Raw genomic sequence first — 11,076 nt, 5'->3', positions numbered from 1 at the left:
TGCTGCTAGGAATGTAAAATGGTTATGCCCCTCCAAGGTGTACAGCCAGGAGAAATGAATACATACGTGCACAGAAACACTTGTATGTGAATGTTCATAGCAGCATATTCATAATAAACAAAAAGTGGAAATAACCTAAATGCTCATCAACTGAGGAAGGGCTAAACAGACTGTGTATAGTCAGACAATGGAATATTAACCCCTCATGACACTGGGATGATGTTCTGATATATGCTACAGCATGGATGAACCCTGATGACATGCTAAGTAGAAGAAACCATAAGAGACCACCATGTTGTATGATTTCATTCACATGAAATATCCAGAATAGGAGAATCTATAGAGGCAGAAAGTAGATTAGTGGTTTTCAGGGGCTGAGAGAAATGAAGCATAGGGTGTGACTCTAATGGGTATGGAGTTTCTTTTGGGAATGATGCAAATGTGATCAATACCTAACTTTGTGAATATACTATTATAAGAACCACTGAATTATACACTTTAAAAGAGTATCTGAATTACGCCTCAATAAAGTTACCTTTAGAGAAACTTTAAGAAAAATAAAGGTTAACATTGGATGAAAAGGTTAGCATTGATGAAAAATTAACATAATTTATGCACGCTATCATTTGGTATGTTCCCCTCTCTGATTATTGTTCATGTAGTTGATATTCTCTGTATATGATTTGGAAAACTGAGTCAAGCTATATCACAGGCATTTTCCCACATCATTAAAAGCTCTTGATTGGGTTTATTGAAAAGATTGCATCATATGCTGTACTATAACTTACATAGTAATTTTTCAGTTGTTGGATATTTGGGTGGTTTCTAGTTTTTTATTATTATAGACGATGAACATATTTACAAAAAATATCTTTGTTTGAATTTCTGATTACTTCTTTAGACTGGATTTTAAGAAATGGATTTATTGCAGAAAAGAGAAATGAAAGGTTATTGATAAATATTGCAAAATTATTTCCCTCAGAGTTTTCCCAATGCCCATTCTTCCCAATGGTGTGATGGACTTACTTTTTACCTATACCTTGCCAACATTATGCATTTTCATGTATACATTTTCTTAAGTGCCAAGGAATATTAAAGCAAAAACAACAACAAAATTCTTGCTTTTAAGATGCTTTCAGTCTAGTGTAAGAGACAGGTTAAAGGTCATACAGAAAACAATGTAGAGAGGACTTTTGTAGTGATGTTTCTACTTTCGAATGTCAAAATCTTCTATCACCTCTCATTTCCTTGCAGTGGTCCGTTTGACCACAACACCTAAACTTTCCATGCCTGGATATGTTTGGATTTCTTTGAAGCAGAGTGGTAGATGACAGTCTTTTCCATTATTTTAACTGCATATATATGATATATAACTGATTATTTTTAAAAATTGTGTAGTTCCTCTTTTATAAATTATATGTTATATACTTTCTACATTTATAGAGTGGGACATTAGGATTTTTCTCCTAAATATATATCTGGTGATTTATAGTTTTTTTGTTTTGTTTTTTAATATTCTCTTTTTCAAATACTTTAACATAATAGCATGCAACTTTGCTAATTATATCATGATTCTTTTAAAAATCATCTCCATATATGCTGAATTATTTACATTCATATTCTATGAATTCTTTACATATTTTATGCTTATAAATCTTTCTTCTTAATTGTATTTTTCAGTTTTGCTTAAATTGAAAGAATAATTTTCCCAATTGTACTTATTTTCAGTATTACTAACTCACTATTTACTACTGGTTAGGACTTTCCTCTTGCTATTCATGAGGTTGATTTTAAAAATACATTCTAGCTTCCACAATTGGATATCTTTTTTATTTTATTATATCTTTGATAATTGGAATTTTTAAAATCATGACATTTTCAAGTGAGAGATAAGCACAGAGAATAACATGGCATGCCTACATGTAATTATCACTCAGTTTTGTCAATTTAAAAATTTTTGCAGTACTTGCTGTACATCATTTTTAAGAAATAAAAATATGACTGAATTAGTTTGCTATGGCTGCCTAACAACATACTGCAGAGTGACTTAAACAATGGAAATTTGTCATGTCACAGTTCTGGGGGCCAGACGTCTGAAATTGAGATATTAGCAGAGCCACATTCCCCATGAAGGTGCTAGGGGACGATCTGTTTCTGGACTCTTCTAGTTTCTGGCGTGCCTTGGCTTGTGGCAGCATAACTCGTTTTCACATGACATTCTCCCTGTGTGCTTGTCTCTGTGTCCAAATTCTCCCTTTTTTAAGGACACGAGTTATATCGGATAAAGGTTTTCCTACTCAGTATGACCTCATTTTAATTTTATCCAATTACATTTTCGGCACCCCCATTTCCAAATGGGTCACATTCTGGGGTATGAGGGGGGCTAGGATTTCAACATATGAATTTTGGGGGAACAAAGTACAACCCATAACAATGACAAATATCCTTTAAATCTTTTGTATATTTCCAAATTAGTGTTTTCCCTCTTCACCTGAATTTTACAAATATTTTTCCAGTATTTTATACAATTTTATATATGAATAGATACACAAACAAGGTGTGTTTGGCATACTCTCAACTTTCATATAAATATTACATTATACTAATCCCTTTTAACTTGTGTCTTTTGTTCAATATTATGTTTTTGAAATGGATTCATGTGTTTATAATTTAAGAGTGCTCCATATACATTCTGGATATTATATTTTTATTGGTTTTATACATTCAAATATCTTCTCACTTTTATGGCTTTTCTTAACTCTTCTTTCAAGGCTTTTTTTGTGGTACAAAAGTATTTCATTTTAATGAAGTAACATGTATAGCTTTAAGAATTATATGTATTGTTGGGGTATTTTCTAAAAGAAGAAAATCTTATCTTGAAATCATAAACATGTCCTCCTTTTTAAAAAAAAATGTTCAAGGGTTTACAAAGTTTTTATCCTATTAGAAAGGATATGAGTGTGTGTGGTGTGTGTGTGTGTGTGTGTGTGTGTGTGTACGCCCACATGTGTGCATGCATATGTGTGCTACATGGTCTGAATCTATTCTAATGTTTTACCTATTTAGATAACCAATTACCTTGACACATTTTTTGGGTGAGTCATTCTTTCCACACTGAACAAGCTGACATAAAAAAGTGTAAGCATGTATAAAAGACCAAAAAAAGCTAAGGTTATTCTGAAAATGCAAAATATGATGATTTTTTTCTCCAAAATAGCAAAATATACTATCAGAATGTCATAATAATTAAGATAAATTGGTTTAGACAAATATAGGAACAAAAGTGAAGGAACAGAATAGTGAGTCCACCAACAGACTCTATAATAATGTATATGGAAAGTTGAAGTCTGACTAAGATATGTCAGCTTGTTCTATTTCTTGAGAACGCTTGTTAGAATTTTGATTAGAATTGCTATGAATTTATAGATTAATTGAGGACAATTTTACATATTCAAGGTACCGAGTCTTTCTATCTATAAATTTATACTTTATAATTTCCACTTATTGGGGTGTTCTTTTATGCTTCTCAATGTTTTAAAACTTTCCCCATTATGATCTTGCATATATTATGAGATTTATTTCTATGTAACTTAAGATTCTGTGAAGTCTTTTTTCAATTATATTTCCTAGTTTGACTTTTGTCCTCAGGTTTCAATATAACATGTTTAGATGTGGCTTCATCTTTACTGATCCTGTTCAGTACTTAACAGTAAAACTTTATATCTGAAAACTTGTGTCTTTAATTTGGGGAAATTTGCAATATGTAGCCACTTAAATGTTGCCTTTCTACTATCTCCCATTTTTTTCTTCAGGAATTCCTGTTAGATATTTGTTTGAGGTTTCCAAGTTATCTTTCAAATCACTTAGGTTGTCTGTCCGTTTGTGCTGAGTGTCTGGTACTTTACTCTCCACTAATTCTCTTGGATTAAGTCTGATGGAATGTTTATTTCAGTGAATATAATTTTCATTTCCAGTGTGTCTTACTCATACTTCATATACATTTATTCTTGTTTCATTTATACCTGTTTTTGCGTTGTAATTTCTTGTTCATTTTAATGACCACCATGACTCCATATGTGTCTTTCAGAATATTAAACACACATATTTAAAGTTCTTATTGACTAGTCTTTAAATGAATCTCACCTGCAGTAAGTAGCATACCAAGGATATGGTGGACAGTGGGAGTAGCCTGCCCTGAGGTGCAGACAGTTAGGGGGTATATTGACTCTCGAGAATTTAAAAACAACATTTAAAAACTGACTTAAAATTAACCTTTGAATCATAAACATAAAAACAGTGTTTCTAAACAATGAGATTGACTAAGAAATCCTTAACATTCCTCTTAGCTTGACTAAACTTTAGACAGGTTTTCTCCTGATGATAGGCCCCTGAACCCTTTTTTTCTTGGAGTTTCTCCCCTGGGAGATATAAATCTTTTCTTAGCCTCTTGACATTTTTACAACCCAGAAATGTCTTTCTCAAGAACTTGGGAGTCATCCCTTTAAAATGTAATCATCAAGAAAGATAAGGTTCCCATCTCCCAGTCTGTGTAGGAAGGCTGGGACCTAACTTTGATAAGTGCCAATTATCGAACACAGATGGCACAATCACATTGACCAAGCTCCCCTCAAACCAATGCCTTCCAATACTTTTCCATTAGCTCACCTAGAGCTTAAAACTTCTCCCACCTTTTGTTTCAGTGGAGGTAAGTTCTCTCTCTCTTCCCTATTGCAATTCTCTTGAATAAAGACGTTCTTGCCTGTTTAACTCTGGATGATATGATTCCTTGAAAGTTCAAAATGTCTGCTCCCGCAGTCACCTGGAATACTCTACTCTCCTTGCTAAATTAGATTATATTCTATTCGCTGGCTGCATTTGTCTTCCTTAACATGGGGTATTCTCTTACCATCAGCTTCCAATAGTGTTGTTGGATTAGATACGTGACTAATCTTGTCTTCCTTACTATTTAGTTGTGTGTGGCAATATTTCCAACAAAAAATAATGCCTTGCAGGTAGAATTGTCCAGGTGGCTAAATTCTGGATAGTCAGAATTCTGGACAATGAGAGTGGAAGTTGGGAGGGTCTGTTCCCCAACCTATCTTTCTTGACAGAATAATAATCACCACATTTTAAAATCTGCTATATTTGGGTTTTCTGTCACATTCAGCAAAACTCTAGTGATAAACTAACTGATACAGCTTCCACGGCACATATAACCTGCCACCAAGAATTATTCCTTTAAAGAAAAATAATTGCAGTTTGAAGAAACAGTACTGTTTTGTTGCAAATGGTAACCTGAGTGTGTAGGCCACTGACTGTCTAGCAATGATGCATCTCTCTATGAGTTAGTCAATATTCTTTCCTGTGGTTTACAAAGCATTGATTTTATACTTACTTTTGAGACACCTGATACCAGCTTAGACCAGAATTCACCAAAAGGTTTTTAGGATAAAATTAAACATACAAAGTAACAGTAAACCTGCATGCTAACAGTAAAAAGAGGGAGAGAAAACAATAGCAAAGTGGCATCTGGAGTAAGAGAAGGGAAATATCAGACTGACCCCTGAGTGGTTTTGTGTATGTAATGGAGTCTATTAGCTCATAGTCATATCAACTCATTATCTTGCATTACAAGGTATTTGAAGATGCTACTTTCTTTTGGGATAGACAGTAGTGTTTTCGCTCAATTCCCTCTAGCAGTCAGACACACAGGTGTATTACTCTGCATGTCCACATTTCTACCCATAAGGAAGAGCACTGAGAATAATTCATATTGACTGATCAACAGGCCTACTTGTTTTTCCCACATATAAGAAAATTTTCTTCATTCCAGGTCTTGGTTTGCATGCTACATTGTTAACTAGCATTCTTTTGATGTCTAATACTATCTGTCTTGAAGTGAAATACTCTTTTAAATATTAAGCCTTAATATTAATTAATAGCAATATTAATTAAGTACCAGTTACATATTTAGCAACTGAGATGAATATTACATGTGTGGAAAAAATAGCTCCTGCTGACTATTTGAAACTCAACTCAATTATTTGATATGTACCAATGTACATATTTGGTGACCGCTCCACTCCCCGCCACCAAATTTGATTTCTAATAAGAAAAAAAGCAACTAAAAATCATGCATACCATTACTTTTAATTCATATTTATCAAAGTGAGTAGTTTGATGAAAATATTGGTTTAAAAGATATTACACTCTGGGTAGTGAACACACAATGTGATATATAGATGATGTATTACAGAATTGTACACTTGAAACCTATGTAATTTTACTAACAATTGTCACCCCAATAAACTTTAATTAAAAAGATATTACAAATCAGGAATTTGGAATGAAAATTACTGAAATAATATATCCTAATAAAGATGATATATATTATTTTTAAACTAAATTCCTAAAAACAAAAAACAAAAACAAAAAACACACACCCTATACAACAATCAATGTTTCCCATAACAAAATGTTTGATGGGAGAGTGTTTTATGAGAAGACATATGAATAAGGATTTGGATATACTGAGTTATAAGGTTGGCTATTGCCTCCTGATGTCATTTGAGGACATCTTTGTGCCCAAAGACTCTCCCACAGGCTCGCATGATGCCATATTATTGGAAATGTCACTGCTAAAGGGTCGTTCACCAAGGAAGACTAGGGAAGTCCTCTCCAGAAGGACCAACAGAGTTAAGGCTCAAACACGGAAATGTGTTTGACATGTGGCAGATTGTATTATGCTCTCACTTCTCCATTACCTTATAATGTTGTACACTCAGACCCTTGCCACGGACTCCTGGTAGAAAAGTATATTTCCTAGCCTCTTCCCTTTGGACTTGGCCACATGACTTGCTGTGGCCAGTGGGATGTTAGCAGGCATAAAACAACAAAGGCTTGGCATATGCCTGGAATGTGCATGTGTGAGGTATCTCGCTGTCCCAGAAAAATGCAAGCCATATGGAGGCCTAAACATGAGGCATGGCCTGGAGCCAAGTCCAGCTGAGCCCCAGTTAACATGTAACGCATGAGTGAGGAACAAATGCTTTTGTTGTATGCCACTGAGAGTTTTGTTTGTTGTGCAGTAAAAGCTGAGTGACACAGGAAAGCAATGGCCCTAATACTAGTGGACACAGACAGCCATCAATATACTCGTACTTTGCTGATTTTTCCCTTAAGTGTCAAATTCCCAGATACAAATAGGTAATTAGGCATCAGGTGTCCAAAGTTAATATAGCTCCTTCTGCTTTCATATTGGATGAGGTCCCTCTTCCCAAATATTGGAGGATTATTACAAAGCAGGAAGAGCATTCAAACACTGGAGAGCCACAACAACAAATGTCCCTACAATACTCAAGTGAAAGGTGTAGGCCTGGAAAAAAATCCCAATTTAGGGATATAAATTCTAATAGTGCAGCATTTCCAAAGAGGTTTCTTAATACAGTAACTATTATGCCAAAATAATGGTTCAAGGCTTATTTTTAAAATCTGGAAAACAAAAGAAAAATTGTCATCTTTCCTGTAGGTCTTCTCTGAGCCTTTAAAATGTTAATACACTTTGTTATTTTCCTAAGTAAAAGAAGTGATAGTGTGTGTAACATTTCAAAAATTTGGCCACAGTGACCCGTTTTTTGTTTGTTTGTTTTGTTTTACACCTCATAAGGCTATAGTTCTCTATAACACAATTTGAGTTATACTGTTAGAGGAAAGCACAAAGCTCATTTGGAGTACAAGGAAATAGTAACTAATTCTGCCTATCAGAAGTTGCATTTAGAGAGGGTTGTTCGTGAGTGGAATCTAGAATGATGTGTAGGACTTTTCTAGGAAAACTTGAAAGAAGAACATTTCAAGTACAGAAAATAAAATCTAGTATGAAAGACAGATATATAATAAGAAGTTGGGAATTTCTTTCTTTTAAAATTAAAGTTTATTGGGGTGACAATTGTTAGCAAAGTTACATAAATTAAAGGTGTACAATTCTATAACACATCATCTATATATCACATCATGTGTTCACCACCCAGAGTCAGTTCTCCTTCCATCACCATATATTTGATCCCCTTTATCTTCATTTACCACCCCCGTTCCCCCTTATCCTCTGGTAACCACTAAACAATTGTCTGTGTCTATGAGTTTTGTCTCTTCATTTGTTTTTCTTCTTCTTTTGTTGTTTTCAGTTTTATTTACAGTGACCAAGACATGGAAACAACCAAAGTGTCCTTTGATAGATGATTGGATAAAGAAGATGTGGTATATATACACAATGGAATACTATTCTGCCATAAGAAAAGATGAAATATTGCCATTTACAACAACATGGATGGATCTTGAGATTATTATGCTAAGCAAAATAAGTCAGACAGAAGAAGTCAAGAACCATATGATTTCACTGATATGTGGGATATAAAACTGGAGCTGGGAATTTCAGTAAGTGATGTGCAACAAAGATCAGTGAGAATGATGGAATTTTAGATGGTTGTAGCGATGGTTATAGGGAAGGCAGTGGAGACAGTGTGGCATGGTTCTCGAGAGCATGAGCTTTGGCCATCAGCACACCAGATAGCTGGCTCTGTGAACTCGGGCAAAGTATGTTACTCTTCTCTGCCTGAGTTTCTTCTCTTATCAGATGCTAAACTCAATGGTACATTCAAAGAATGTTAAATAATTCAAATAAACTGTAGTGAAGCATGCAACATAGGGGAGGTTAAGTAAGGCTATAGAGCTAGACTAACAGCCAGATTTTTAAAAAACTACTAAAACAAATTAACCTCCAAACAATATAGTTAAGATTTATTGAATAAATACATTAAGTCAGGTACTCTTCTATACAATTTACCTGTATAAACTCATTTATCTTCAAAGTAATCTCAAAGGTAGATATCATTTTTTGCCTCATTACCAATGGGTAAACTAGAACACAGAGATATTAAGTAATTTGCCCAATGTTATGCAGTTAGTAAATTGCATAACTCAATTTGGAACTCTGGTCATCTTGTTCCAGAGTCCATGCTCTTGATCACTATGGCATTGGCTTTCAAAGTAAATTTTTTAAAACTGCAATCGACAATAAGAAATGTATTTTATGCCATTGATTAGTGTGTGTGTGTGTTGTGTGTGTGTGTATATGCATGTGTGTGCATGTGCATGTGTGTGCATGCGTGTATGCATGTGTGTGTGGTTACGTATCTCAAGTTCCAAAAATTATATTTATCCTTACTATGTGTGATTTATTTGGATATTTCTATTTGGGTGTAGTCTATTTAATTTTTTTAAATGTTGATCATAACAGAGTAAATTTATTTTGTAACTACTACAGAGCATAGTCTACTGTTTGAATAATAACTACACTGTGTCATAATTTGCATGTCTTTCTAAGGAATTTAAAATGTATCCTACCAAAAATTGGAGAGCAAGTGAAGGGCTTTAAATAAGGAAATAACCTAATCAGAGTATATGTTTTAGAAATATCACTCCTCACAGTGTGGATGTGAAATTGGAGAGAGTTGGTACTGGAAACAATAAGTTTACTTAAGGGACTGTTCTAATACTACAGAAGAAAGTAGAGCATGGAGAGCAGAAAACAGTAAATATAATTAAGGAACCTAGTGATAAAGTATAGAATAAATAAAAATATTAAATATAGAAGATAAAATATTGATTTTATATAAATATCGAAGGTGAAACAGAGGGATGAATCAAGAACCACTCCCATATTTCAAGCTGTGAGACTAGGTAGATAGAGCAGTCATTAATCAGACTAGAGATAACAGAAGAATTCGTTATAAGAGAAAGATAACAAATTCAATTAGTTGAAATTTTGTTGAGTGTTAAAAATTAAGTAGAATCACATTTAGACATGACAGGCCTTGTAAACAACTAGTTATTCTTGAATTTGATCCATTACCACTGTAGAGTCTAAGAGTAGATTTACTTCTTTATTGTATTTTTCAAGTTGCTGACTTACATTGAGTTTATAGTCTACTAACATCCCTATTTTCTTTTCATACGAACATTGGAAAATGATTCTGTCCCCTTGTCTCAGCTTATTAAAAGATTCTTTAAGCTTAATAATTTTATCCACTCTATTCCTGTCCATCTCAGCCTTCTTGGGTTATGAACTTACTCGATAATTATGCCAACTGTGCTGACTTATTAATGAACTCATGTTTGCTCCTAGCTATCACTACTTGCTTTTGGGGGGTTCTTAAGCCATCTGTTTAATCATCTTTTCTAGAGTTTTACAGAAAATGTATATGTTCGCCAGTTTGATTTTTTTAGAATTTGTCTTTTTCACCATGTTAAAAACAAAATTTGAGAAAACATTTCCCACCTCAATTCTTTTGGCATGACGTCTACTTTTTCAAAATGGAAATAAAATTACTTTTAATGATTCCACAATTAAATATGTGCAGTCCTTATGCCTGATGTTCAATTAATTTGGGCTGGGGACTTGAATCACTGAAGTGGCTATCTACTTTGATCTTGGTGTCAAAGACTGTCTAAAAAACTTATCAAACCATTTCCTCTTCCTGGACATACTGGAGGACATTTCCAATCTCCCTTCAATTATATTTGAACCATAGGACTCAGTTTTGACCAGTAAGATGCAGAGGGACATCTATCATCATCTATCTACTATCTATCTATCTATCTATCTATCTATCTATCTATCTATCTATCTATCTATCATCTACCTGCCATTACTATCTATCTATCATCTACCTATCTATAGCTTACAAGTCAGGCCATATAACCCTCATATAATACCCCCTCTTCCTTTCTGCAGTAAATGTGAGCACCATGTGGTTAAGATATCAGCAACACAAGATGGAAAGAGCCTGTAAATCTGTGTCTTGCCAAGGAGAGTACCAGACTTACACTGGAATGTAAAACTGTGGGCTTTTTTTTACTCCAGCATAAACTGATCTATCCTGACTTGTGCTAAGATTAATTTCCTTTTTAATATGTGTTCTTTCCTTTTACTTTGAAAAAAATCTCCATTATGGAAGAAGGTGAATCTAAAGATAAACAGTGTGCTTTTTTTTTCTGTTATCATGTTCCCTAAGCAATGAG

The sequence above is a fragment of the Hipposideros armiger genome, unplaced genomic scaffold, assembly GCF_001890085.2.
Source record: "Hipposideros armiger isolate ML-2016 unplaced genomic scaffold, ASM189008v1 scaffold_691, whole genome shotgun sequence".
In the NCBI taxonomy this organism is placed as follows: domain Eukaryota; kingdom Metazoa; phylum Chordata; class Mammalia; order Chiroptera; family Hipposideridae; genus Hipposideros; species Hipposideros armiger.
This window is presented reverse-complemented; position numbering follows the sequence as displayed.